This window comes from Schistocerca americana, chromosome 3 (genome assembly GCF_021461395.2).
Source record: "Schistocerca americana isolate TAMUIC-IGC-003095 chromosome 3, iqSchAmer2.1, whole genome shotgun sequence".
Taxonomy (NCBI): Eukaryota; Metazoa; Arthropoda; class Insecta; order Orthoptera; family Acrididae; genus Schistocerca; species Schistocerca americana.
The window spans coordinates 121,257,076-121,271,238 of NC_060121.1; positions in this window are offsets into that span (position 1 = coordinate 121,257,076).

Below are 14,163 nucleotides of genomic sequence, written 5' to 3' on the forward strand. Positions count from 1 at the left end.
TAAAATTGACTCAGTTGCATCTACCGATTCGGTTACGCATCTTGCAAAAACTCAGGAAAACTTAAAGGACACAGTAGATACTCTGAAAATTGGTTCAGAAAGACACATGGAGGAAATTAGTTCATTATCAGAGAAGGTAGTTGAACTTTCGGATCAGCTAAATACTTTATCTACGAAGGTAGATGATAATCTAAATGACACGAAACCGGTAGTCTTTAATGACACAGAAGAGTGCGAACAAATTAGGAAGTTCAAACAAAATCAGAATCAAATTAATACGCAACACCAAAGAGAAATCCGGGAAGTACAAGATCAGTTGGCACAGGTAATACAAGAATTACATATTTTAGAGGACACTCGCGCTCCAATACGGGAAGAGGGACATAGAAATACGGAACAGCCACTAAATAATAACACAGCGCATTTCGGAAATTATGAAAGAAATTGGCAAGGTGCACCGAATTTTGAAATGGAACCGCCGAAACGACGAAACAATGACCGACATGCGACTCGCCGTCACGATGGTTTTGACTATAAGCTATTCATTACTAACGTAAATTCAAAACATTTAAGAATTCCGGCAACGACATTCATCCACAAGCGTGGCTTCAACAATTCTCTCATTGTTTCCCCCCAAACTGGTCATTGGAGCACAGATTAGAATTTATGTGTGGCTATTTAGAGAATGAACCAGCTGTAAGAATGCGATCGGTCATTCACGATTGCCACAGTGGAGGAGAATTTTATCATGCCATCCTCTCAGCATATTGCTCTCCAGCTACACAAGACCGAGTAAAACATAGCATCATAATGATGAAACATTTCGAAAAATCTGAATTTTCCAGTCTTGTGAAATATTTTGAAGACATGTTGCACAAGAATCAGTATCTGTCAAACCTATACAGCCCCTCAGAACTCATCCACATTTGCTTAATCAAATTGCCCGAACATTTACGACATATTATTTTGGCAGGACGTTGCAAAGACGACATTGAAGCTTTTCAGGGACTCTTACAAGAATTAGAAACTGACACTGACAATCGCGGAACGCGAAAACAGGAGCACAACAATTACAGGTCACATCCGTCGCAATTCCGCGATGAAAGAAATAATAACTGGACTCGACAAGGCTATTCTCACAACACAAATCGTGACCAAAACAGACACCACCTGCATGACAACCGTTGGCAGAGTAGTAATAATTACAGGGAAAGATCACCTCTCCGCGGTAGTGACTATCACAGAGACAATCAGAGAAACAGACAATATGGGAACCAAAGTAATTATTATCAAGAGAGACAGAATAACTTTAGACGTAACAGTCCAGCGCGCAGTTACGATTCAGGGAGAAATTCTCCACCACGTGACCGACAAGAAAGAAGCTATGGAATCTACCGACATGACGACAGACGATATGATCGTAACGACAGACCTGAATTGCATCAGAACTGGCGGGATTCAAACAGGGCGGGGCCCTCTCGACAAGGTGAATTTGTAGAAGTTAGGTCTCCAAATCCCAATAACGACGCGCGCCAACAAAGACACAATAGGCAAATGACTCATACCGCTGGCACCCACAAAATGTACTTATCAAACTGACGACGCAGCTGCCGTAGCTAGTAATTACGTAAAAATGGAAGACATTAGGGACATCTTACTCCAGGAACATGACGTAAAACATAACAACATTGCATATCCTGTGATTCACATTACAGTAAATGATGTAAAATTTACGGCAGTACTTGACTCTGGCAGTCCCATTTCAGTAATTAGTGAAACAGCCTTTAGCAAATGCAAGAAATCGAACGATTGCCCCACACTACCTTTACGTAAGATTAAATTACCAGGTGCAATCTTTGGAAAAAGTGTAGATGTACGCCAACAAACCAACTTAGAATTCTTTTGTCAAAGCCACAGCTTCTCTATGAACTTTCTTATTGTTCCATTATTGTCGACGGAAATTATATTGGGAGTAGACTTTTTGAATGAATACAAAGCAATCTTAAACTTTCACGATGCTGAAATAAGTTTAGAGAAAGAAGGTAAGTCAATAGCTTTGAAATTTGAAGATTGGCTCTCAAACCATGACAAAGAAATTAATCGGCTTTACCTCCTGTTAGACAACAGATCATTCCTTCTAAATTAAAAGAATTTGCTGCTGTTGATCTCTTGGGACCCCTTGTCAGCACATTGAATGGATTTCGTTTTTATTTCATTGTACTCACCACATTGTAACCCGTCTGAACGGATTATGAAAGAAATCAATAAGCTTTGCAGACTTTATTGTCACAGAAAGCATCAGCATTGGGACAGATATTTACACTTATTTCAAAACGTGCTGAATGAAATGCCTCATGACTCCACTGCTTTACCCCCTATTCTTGTACTGAAGAATGAAGAACCACCGAACAGAATCAGAGAGCTTGTACCTTTCCGGAATACACGTAAACTTTGACACAAAGACATAATTGATTTGGCTATTAAAAATATAAAATATGCAGCAGACAAAAGGAGAAAACTACACGGTGAAGCAAATGCAAAGAAATTATATACTGGTCAGAAAGTTCTCATTAAAGCTCATTCATTGCCACATAAGAAGAAACACTTGGAGTCACAAATTCTTTCTAGTTTACATTAGACCTTACAGAATCCGACGTATACCACATGATAATTGCGTTGAAGTTGAAACTCTGCGTACTAGGAAGAGTAAAGGTTTACACCACATTTCATATGTAAAACCGTTTCTTGAAAAATAATCTGCTTTTTAACTTTGTCTTTGCCATAAAACTTTTCACTTCACATTTCTAGTATGCTTTGTCACACTTATTTTGGTAAGAAAGTTAAGTGACCACCTTCATGTAATGTGTCATGGGCACCCAGCTGCGCGACAGTCGCTTGGAAAAAAGCCATTAGTGTGTGCCTTTCAGAGGCACAGGTGGAGAAAAAAAAAGAGGCCATTATCCTCACTCTTGACATTTCTTTGTAGAAAGCATCGCAAATACAACACGCTCAAACTTGGAAACATATCATTATACTGTGAAGCATGTGCTTTGTGCTACTTACTGAAATGCTTATGAACTGATGGGAAATATTCGTACATCTGCACACCTGATTATGACAAGTGCCTTTCTACGAGAGTTGAGAGAATTTCTACTAACTTATGAAATGCCACATGACTATTGAATTATATTTTTATGCTTCGCTTTAGATAGCTGCTTATTTCATTTGATATCTGGTTTCCAGCTGTGTTACAGCATTGATTTTATGAAATAAAATTAAATGCATTTGCTAATGTGAACACTTTCTGTCAACAGATCTATTAAATAATAATTTTATGATCCACATTCTTCGAAAAAGGAGCACTTGGAATGGAAAGAACAATAAGAAGAGATTAATAACAGTAACTGCATACATAATTTTCTTTTCAACTACTCAGTAACTTTTTACAGAATAAGGTTTTGTGGTGCACCACTTTAATTACACTCCTGGAAATTGAAATAAGAACACCGTGAATTCATTGTCCCAGGAAGGGGAAACTTTATTGACACATTCCTGGGGTCAGATACATCACATGATCACACTGACAGAACCACAGGCACATAGACACAGGCAACAGAGCATGCACAATGTCGGCACTAGTACAGTGTATATCCACCTTTCGCAGCAATGCAGGCTGCTATTCTCCCATGGAGACGATCGTAGAGATGCTGGATGTAGTCCTGTGGAACGGCTTGCCATCCCAATTCCACCTGGCGCCTCAGTTGGACCAGCGTTCGTACTGGACGTGCAGACCGCGTGAGACGACGCTTCATCCAGTCCCAAACATGCTCAATGGGGGACAGATCTGGAGATCTTGCTGGCCAGGGTAGTTGACTTACACCTTCTAGAGCACGTTGGGTGGCACAGGATACATGCGGACGTGCATTGTCCTGTTGGAACACCAAGTTCCCTTGCCGGTCTAGGAATGGTAGAACGATGGGTTCGATGACGGTTTGGATGTACCGTGCACTATTCAGTGTCCCCTCGACGATCACCAGTGGTGTACGGCCAGTGTAGGAGATCGCTCCCCACACCATGATGCCGGGTGTTGGCCCTGTGTGCCTCGGTCGTATGCAGTCCTGATTGTGGCGCTCACCTGCACGGCGCCAAACACGCATACGACCATCATTGGCACCAAGGCAGAAGCGACTCTCATCGCTGAAGACGACACGTCTCCATTCGTCTCTCCATTCACGCCTGTCGCGACACCACTGGAGGCGGGCTGCACGATGTTGTGGCGTGAGCGGAAGACGGCCTAACGGTGTGCGGGACCGTAGCCCAGCTTCATGGAGACGGTTGCGAATGGTCCTCGCCGATACCCCAGGAGCAACAGTGTCCCTAATTTGCTGGGAAGTGGCGGTGCGGTCCCCTACGGCACTGCGTAGGATCCTACGGTCTTGGCGTGCATCCGTGCGTCGCTGCGGTCCGGTCCCAGGTCGACGGGCACGTGCACCTTCCGCCGACCACTGGCGACAACATCGATGTACTGTGGAGACCTCACGCCCCACATGTTGAGCAATTTGGCGGTACGTCCACCCGGCCTCCCGCATGCCCACTATACGCCCTCGCTCAAAGTCCGTCAACTGCACATACGGTTCACGTCCACGCTGTCGCGGCATGCTACCAGTGTTAAAGACTGCGATGGAGCTCCGTATGCCACGGCAAACTGGCTGACACTGACGGCGGCGGTGCACAAATGCAGCGCAGCTAGCGCCATTCGATGGCCAACACCGCTGTTCCTGGTGTGTCCGCTGTGCCGTGCGTGTGATCATTGCTTGTACAGCCCTCTCGCAGTGTCCGGAGCAAGTATGGTGGGTCTGACACACCGGTGTCAATGTGTTCTTTTTTCCATTTCCAGGAGTGTATATAGACATTAAGATGTGAATATACATTTCCCTTATCTGCATTGTTGTCTTTAGCGTACTATTTTTTATTTTTTGCTTGTGGGTTTGTCATGTTTAGATATAAGTTATTACATTTACTGCTGCTTGCTTTGCCAATTTGCATTTCTTTGTCATTGCTGTTTGTGTTAATTGTTTTATGCTGCTGCATTGCGTCGTCCCTTAGTTTAGCATCTGAGCTCAGCAGATTTAAGTTGGCTTAAGAGGGGGTAGACTATATAAGAAGCTAACTATGATGAATTGGAAGAAATGCATTGAGAAGCTATAAAAATGGTTTTGCAAAAAAAAGTAGTGTACAGTGGAGAAAAACTATTTTTGAAAGAGGATGTGAACAGAATATATAAAGCATGTTTGGATAGGTCTTTTTGGAAATAATGAAGAACGAAGGTAGATCTCCAAGAAGTAAAGAAAGTTTTGTCTACAAAATACTGCAGTAAAACAAACCCTGTCCTTTCCTCGTGTTATCCCACTATGTGTTTGTGTACTCTTGTATATTTGTGTTTTTCCTGTCTTTATGTGTTTAGTTAATAAGATTTATGTTGTGCAATTTTTCTAGTACTGAGCTACATTCACTATGATCAGTAATACTGTTATCCTCAAATATAATTTGCATTTATAATATGTTATTTTCTTTGTAAAGATGTTTAGACATTATTTATTCTGTTTTGTTTTAATGCTCATGTGTGAAATTAATGTTTCGAAAACTATTCTCATTATTTTATATATTTACTTATGTCATCTCCTGTAACACTGATGTATCTGTTTATTTCTATTCTTTTGTAAAGCCTGTACTACTACAAATGTTTTCTGTATTGTTATGTTCTTTAACGATGTATTTTGTACCTTTGTTATTGTATTCTTATGTTATAAAATTGTAATTGACACCAGTTCATCAAATTAAGTAACTTGTAAGTTACATTTCACTGCACACCTTTCTGTTGGTCATAGTATATGGACAATATGTTAGAAGTAGGGACTGATAGTGTTTGCACGTGTGTTAATAATTCAGCAAGGGACTGGATAACAGCATTGCTGGTTCTAAGGACATTTCAAAAAAAATTTTTGTGAGTGCACAAGTGGTGGTTCATGGACTTGCTATATTCTCCGCAAGACTCTTCAATGGTGATTGTGCACCTGCACAGTCACAGCAGATGGCTGCTAACCATCTCTACGAGGACTACAGTGGGTCTACACCTTTGATGACTCTCCAATACAATTATTACTACAAGGACTGCACTGGGTCTGCACCTCTGGTGGCCCACCAATACCGTAATCTCTACCAGGACTAGAGTTGGTCTACTCTGTGATGACCTACCTACCAATATTCTTCAAAACTTCGACTGACTCTGCGGTGGGTTTGCTCTGTTGTGGCCCATTACCTGTCTCCATGTCAAGAGTCAGCACTGTCTTTCTGTTGGAAGGACAACGCTACTTCTTCAAGACTGCAATGAAATCTACTATTTCTGTGTGCATTGTCTTTTACTGCTCAGACTTTGAGAAATAAAACAGCAATTTTACTGTGATGAATGATCAGGACTGTCTTTATGGACTGTGAGAAAATTTTAGCTTTTGACCAAAATTGTATCAATAAGTGTGTGCATATGATTTCTTTGTTATTGTAATTGTGAAAAAATTTTTAACAAATATGTATTGGCCAGTGCCCAAAACAATTTGTAAAATTTTTTGTGGGGAGCATGGGGGCTATGTAAGTAGGCTGTTTAGGTTTTTATATTGGTAACGCCACGTAGCGCTCTATATGAAAATCACTGGCTGTGCTGTGTGCAGTCTGTGGCTAGTTTGCATTGTTGTTGGCTATTGTAGTGTTGGGCTGTTGGCTGTTAACAGCGCGTAGCGTTGCGCAGTTGGAGGTGAGCCGCCAGCAGTGGTGGATGTGGGGAAGTGAGATGGTGCATTTTTGAGAGCGGATGATCTGGACGTGTGTCCATCAGAAACAGTACATTTGTAAGAATGGATGTCATGAACTGATATATATATATAATATGACTTTTGAACAATATTAAGGTAAATACATTGTTTGTTCTCTATCAAAATCTTTCATTTGCTAACTATGCCTATCAGTAGTTAGTGCCCTCTGTAGTTAGAATCTTTTATTTAGTTGGGAGTAGTGGCGTTCGCTGTATTGCAGTAGTTCGAGTAACGAAGATTTTGGTGAGGTAAGTGATTTGTGAAACGTATAGGTTAATGTTAGTCAGGGCTATTCTCTTGTAGGGATTATTGAAAGTCAGATTGCGTTGCGCCAAAAATATTGTGTGTCAGTTTAGTGTTGATCAGAATAAGTAAAGAGAGAAATGTCTGAGTACGTTCAGTTCTGCTCAACTGTTTGAAAATCAAATAATGTAAGAGATTTATCAGCACAGTAATTCAATAATTTTTCTAAGGGGACGTTTCAAAATTACTACCCAAACATTTTGAAGTTTCCACCCCAGTTATTATTTCCTCTCCATGTACTACACTTATCACTGGTGTAATACCTCTAGATGTGCCGAACTGTAAATGTTGTCGCTTTTTGAAACAGAGAGTGAGACCATTTTGAGAAAACCCCTTAATAAGCCTGTTAAGAACATTATTTACTATTTCTTCAGTTGCTGTTTATAAGTTTGGATTGATTATAATACTAGTGCCATTTGCAAAAAGAACTAATTATGCTTGCTGTATATTAAACCAGCGGCACCCAAACTTTCGGTACTTAGCCTCTGAGGGGTAAAATTGAATTTTCTGAGGGGTAAAGACACAAAGGATCGAGTGTGTTTCGATCACGAAACCAAATTGTTCTTAAAGATCGTAATTCAGTGATATAAATTATTTAGCTTACCAGTAATTATATGGATTCTTTTTTTAAACTCTAGCGTTAACTCGTGAGGCAATGTGGTGAAGGTTATAGTTTGTGAAATGAACGTATGAACATCTTTTTGCTAACATAGCCCATGCATTACACACGTATATTGCCCTTTGCATCATGCATCAGTGACAGTGAAATTGAGACATACACTACACACATACTTCAATATCTCCAGAAAATGCCTTCTCCGAGATGCAGGTAGTTCCTGCAGTAAACCAGAAATTGCTTCAGTGTCCGCTTCGCAACAGATAAATGGAATGGTTCATAGCAAAAATGACAATAACTATGGAATGGCTACTATATTGCTGTAAGGCCAACATATTATTACCATTATTAATATTATTATTATTGTCAATGCTCATACACAAAGTATTGGGAGCCTTAAGTCTTCTAAGTTGTGCCAGTTTAGAAGAAATGAGTCTAGCAATCAAGTGACTTACAAACAGAAAGTATAGTGCACCCATTTTAACTTGGTTGATGTTAAAAGGATTGCACGGAGTTGAAGAAGCAAATGTCGCTACGGAGAGCAATGATGTCGAGGAAGCATGTTTTGTAACAAGTGTCTGCCATCTGTGTGTATAGTTGGCTTTCCCTTCTGAGAAGGAGTTTTAGGTAGCATCACGATGCACTGAGAATCACTTCATCATTCTACACTCCTGCAAATTGAAATAAGAACACCGTGAATTCATTGTCCCAGGAAGGGGAAACTTTATTGACACATTCCTGGGGTCAGATACATCACATGATCACACTGACAGAACCACAGGCACATAGACACAGGCAACAGAGCATGCACAATGTCGGCACTAGTACAGTGTATATCCACCTTTCGCAGCAATGCAGGCTGCTATTCTCCCATGGAGACGATCGTAGAGATGCTGGATGTAGTCCTGTGGAACGGCTTGCCATGCCATTTCCACCTGGCGCCTCAGTTGGACCAGCGTTCGTGCTGGACGTGCAGACCGCGTGAGACGACGCTTCATCCAGTCCCAAACATGCTCAATGGGGGACAGATCCGGAGATCTTGCTGGCCAGGGTAGTTGACTTACACCTTCTAGAGCACGTTGGGTGGCACGGGATACATGCGGACGTGCATTGTCCTGTTGGAACAGCAAGTTCCCTTGCCGGTCTAGGAATGGTAGAACGATGGGTTCGATGACGGTTTGGATGTACCATGCACCATTCAGTGTCCCCTCGTCGATCACCAGTGGTGTACGGCCAGTGTAGGAGATCGCTCCCCACACCATGATGCCGGGTGTTGGCCCTGTGTGCCTCGGTCGTATGCAGTCCTGATTGTGGCGCTCACCTGCACGGCGCCAAACACGCATACGACCATCATTGGCACCAAGGCAGAAGCGACTCTCATCGCTGAAGACGACACGTCTCCATTCGTCCCTCCATTCACGCCTGTCGCGACACCACTGGAGGCGGGCTGCACGATGTTGGGGCGTGAGCGGAAGACGGCCTAACGGTGTGCGGGACCGTAGCCCAGCTTCATGGAGACGGTTGCGAATGGTCCTCGCCGATACCCCAGGAGCAGCAGTGTCCCTAATTTGCTGGGAAGTGGCGGTGCGGTCCCCTACGGCACTGCGTAGGATCCTACGGTCTTGGCGTGCATCCGTGCGTCGCTGCGGTCCGGTCTCAGGTCGACGGGCACGTGCACCTTCCGCCGACCACTGGCGACAACATCGATGTACTGTGGAGACCTCACGCCCCACGTGTTGAGCAATTCGGCGGTACGTCCACCCGGCCTCCCGCATGCCCACTATACGCCCTCGCTCAAAGTCCGTCAACTGCACATACGGTTCACGTCCACGCTGTCGCGGCATGCTACCAGTGTTAAAGACTGCGATGGAGCTCCGTATGCCACGGCAAACTGGCTGACACTGAGGGCGGCGGTGCACAAATGCTGCGCAGCTAGCGCCATTCGACGGCCAACACCGCGGTTCCTGGTGTGTCCGCTGTGCCGTGCGTGTGATCATTGCTTGTACAGCCCTCTCGCAGTGTCCGGAGCAAGTATGGTGGGTCTGACACACCGGTGTCAATGTGTTCTTTTTTCCATTTCCAGGAGTGTATAAAAAAGGTCATTAGAAGTAAGCAGTGCCAACTGTCTGACTGACTCATTAGTTTGTGATTTAATAAAACACCTACCAAAAGTAAGCAACATTTATCTTTCGTCATTTTAAAAATGGAATTGTTCACATGAAGTTATTTTTCGCTCTAAAGCTTAGTTAGGGACTAATATTGATCAACGTGGGTTGAGAGGGAGGGGGTAGTAGTGGTACTCGCTGATATCAGAGTGATAGGAATATCGGATCTGCGTGTTGCACTTCATTCGTAGTTCGCATTATACACTGAAGAGCCAACGAAACTGGTACACCTGCCTTATATCGTGTAGCGCCACAGTGAGCACGCAGAAGTACAGCAATACGACGTGGCATTGACTCGACTAATGTCTGAAGTAGTGCTGCAGGGAACTGAAAGCATGAATCCTGCGGGGCTGTCCATAAATTCGTAATACTACGTGGGCGTAGAGATCTCTTTCGAACAATTTGTTGCAAGGCATCGCAGATATGCTCAATAATGTTCATGTCTGGGAAGTCTGCTGGCCAGCGGGAGTGTTTAAACTCAGAATAATGTTCCTGGAGGTACTCTGTAGCAATTGCGGACGTGTGGGGTGTCGGATTGTCCTGCTGGAATTGCTCAACTCTGTCGGAACGCACAATAGACATGAATAGGTGCAGGTGACCAGACAGGATGCTTACGTACGTGTCACCTGTCAGAGTCGTATCTAGACGTACCAGGGGACCCATATCACTCCAACTGCACACGCCTCACATCATTACATAGCCTCCAACACCTTGAACAGTCCTCTGCTGACATGCAAGTTCCATCGATTCATGAGGTTGTCTCCATACCCGTACACGTTCATCCGCTCGATACTATTTGAAACGAGACTCGTCCGACCAGGCAGCATGTTTCCAGTCATCAATAGTCAAATGTCGGTGTGGACGGGTCCAGGCGAGACGTACAGCTTTGTGTCGTGCAATAATCAAGGGTACACGAGTGGGCCTTAGGCTCCGAAAGCCCATATCGACGATGTTTTGTTGAATGGTTCGCACGCTGACCCGTGTTGATGACTGAACTGTGCAGTAATCTGAGGAAGGGTTGCACTTCTGTCACGTCGCTGGTCCCGTTCTTGCAGGATCTTTCTCCGGCCGCAGCGATGTCGGTGATTTGATGTTTTACGGATTTCTGATATTCACGGTACACTCGTACGAGAAAATCCCAAATTCACCGCTACCTCGGAGATGCTGTGTCCCATCCCTCTTGCGGCGACTATAACACCACGTTCAACTCACTTAAATCTTGAAACTCTCCTGGCAGATTAAATCTGTGTGCCGGATCGAGACTCGAACTCGGGACCTTTGCCTTTCGAGGGCAAGTGCTCTACCATCTGAGCTACCCAAGCACGACTCACGTTCCGTCCGCCAGGTTGTGGCTAAGCCATGTCTCCGCAATATCCTTTCTTCCAGGAGTGCTAGTTCTGCTAGGTTCGCAGAAGAGCTTCTGTGAAGTTTGGAAAGTAGGAGACGAGGTACTGGCGGAAGTAAAACTGTTAGGACGTATCGTGAGTCGTGCTTGGGTAGCTCAGTTGGTAGAGCACTTGCCCGCGAAAGGCAAAGGTACCGGGTTTGAGTCTCGGTCCGGCACACAGTTTTAATGTCAGGAAAGTTTCATAACAGTGCACACTCCCAGCAGCAGCAGTAACCGATCTAACAACTGTTCAAGACACTCATTGTCTTGCATAGGCGTTGCCGACCGCAGCGGCGTATTCTGCCTGTTTACATATTCCTGTATTTGAATACGCATGCATATACCAGTTTCTTTCTTTGGCGACTCAGTGTGTCATGTGAGTGAAGGACAAGCTGAGTTTCGCACGAGCGATGTTTTCTAAAGCCATGCTTGTGATAATTGGTTATGTGTCAGAATGCCGGTGTGGTAAATAAATACTTCTGAAGTGCAGCGCTTGGTGTGCACCACGATGTTCTTTATGAGAATGTTTCAGGTTTCGTTTCTTCTTCTTTCAGAGGTACAGAGATATGCACGGACATTCCGCTAGCCGGAACTCCGCATTAGTATGACGAGGAGTTTGCCGTACTTAAATTTTTGCTGTGAGAGATGCAGGCTTCCAAAACGCGTGATTTATGACGGCGAGGCGTATGGTTTAGAGTTTATAGACTGCAGCCCGCCTGCCCTCACAGGTGGCTGCCGGCGACTGCTCAGGGCCTTCAGCAGCAGCGGCCCAGGTGTTCTGCGGGCCGCCACCTGGGCGCCGGCCCGCCTCCTCAGACGCTTTCTCCGTCACCTGGGCCACTGGCTGGCCGGGCTCGCTCGATGCTCGTCGCGAGGAGGCGCGGACAATGCAAGCTGGCCGCAGCTGCCCGGCTTATAACCCACGCTCCGCGCCAAATCCCCTCAAACACCGCCGCTTCCTGCAGGCCGCTTCACACGCGCATTCCTCCACTTCCCGTCACGCGGCGTCGCTGACTTTTGTGCCGTCGAGCTCGCCTCTAACCACTGAAGCCCTTAACTGTTGGACGTGTCAGTCCTTAAAGGGGCCCTCACAGGTTCAATTATACTGTCAAATTGTCAATATATTGATCGTCTGAGACCGCGCATTGACGTAATGTCAATACCAGAAACTTTGACGAGTAATATTGATGAACTTCAAAGTATTCTCAGTATTGAATACATAGACAAATGTAATGTATTGCGAATACATAGAAAGAAGGATCCTTTATTGTTTGATTATATGATAGCGGAACAAATACCGGTAGCAATTACTTCTGTAAAATATCTCGGAGTATCCTTACGGAACGATTTGAAGTGGAATGATCATATAAAATTAATTGTTGGTAAGGCGGGTGCCAGGTTGAGATTCATTGGGAGAGTCCTTAGAAAATGTAATCCATCAACAAAGGAGGTGGCTTACAAAACACTACACTTGAGTATTGCTCATCAGTGTGGGATCCGTACCAGGTCGGACTGAGGGGGGTGATAGAGAAGATCCAAAGAAGGGCGACGCGTTTCGTCACAGGGCTATTTGGTAAGCGTGATAGAGTTACGGAGATGTTTAGCAAACTCAAGTGGCAGACTCTGCAAGAGAGGCGCTCTGCATCGCGGTGTAGCTTGCTGTCCAGGTTTCGAGAGGGTTCGTTTCTGGATGAGGTATCGAATATATTGCTTCCCCCTACTTATACCTCCCGAGCAGACCACGAACGTAAAATTAGAGAGATTCGAGCGCGCACGCAGACTTTCCGGCAGTCGTTCTTCCCGCGAACCATACGCGACTGGAACAGGAAAAGGAGGTAATGACAGTGGCACGTAAAGTGCCCTCCGCCACACACCGTTCGGTGGCTTGTGGAGTATAAATGTAGATGTAGATTGTCAATACACACGTGTGACATCAAGTATTCACGGTTTAACAACCTTGTCCATTCAGATGTTGACAGAGGAACTAGCAACGCGGCATAAGTGTACGCTGTTCATTTTTCAATACGTCGTTGTGAATGCCATACCATAGATTTAATTTTTAAGGAGTCTTTCAACACAAAATAATATTAATAGGCATATGCAAGGGTACTTGCTGTATTCACCACTTTGATTATCATGAATAATAGCCAGCTACACAGCCAGCCGCTGTGACCGAGCGGTTCTACGCGCTTCAGTCCGCAACCGCGCTGCTGCTACGGTCGCAGGTTCGAATCTTGCCTCGGGCATGGATGTGTGTGATGTCCTTAGGTTAGTTAGGTTTAAGTAGTTCTAAGTTCTAGGGGACTGATGACGTCACATGTTAAGTCCCATAGTGCTTAGAGCCATTTGAACCAGCTACACTGCCCCATGAATTGTTTTTATTTTCTATGTATCGTTCAGGATGAGCCCATTTCGGCGTATTACCATCGTCAGACGCTCTGTAAATACATAAGTAAGCGATGGTCTCAGTATAATGGTCTCTAACTGTGATCAGATAAGTGCTTCAAAAAATGGTTCAAATGGCTCTGAGCACTATGGGATTTAACATCTATGGTCATCAGTCCCCTAGAACTCAGAACTAATTAAACCTAACTAACCTAAGGACATCACACAACACCCAGTCATCACGAGGCAGAGAAAATCCCCGACCCCGCCGGGAATCGAACCCGGGAACCCGGGCGTGGGAAGCGAGAACGCTACCGCACGACCAGATTAGTACTACTGAAGCGCCAAAGAAACTAGTATAGGCATGCGTATTCAAATACAGAGATATGTGAACAGGCAGAATACGGCGCTGCATTCGGTAGCGCCTATATAAGACAACAA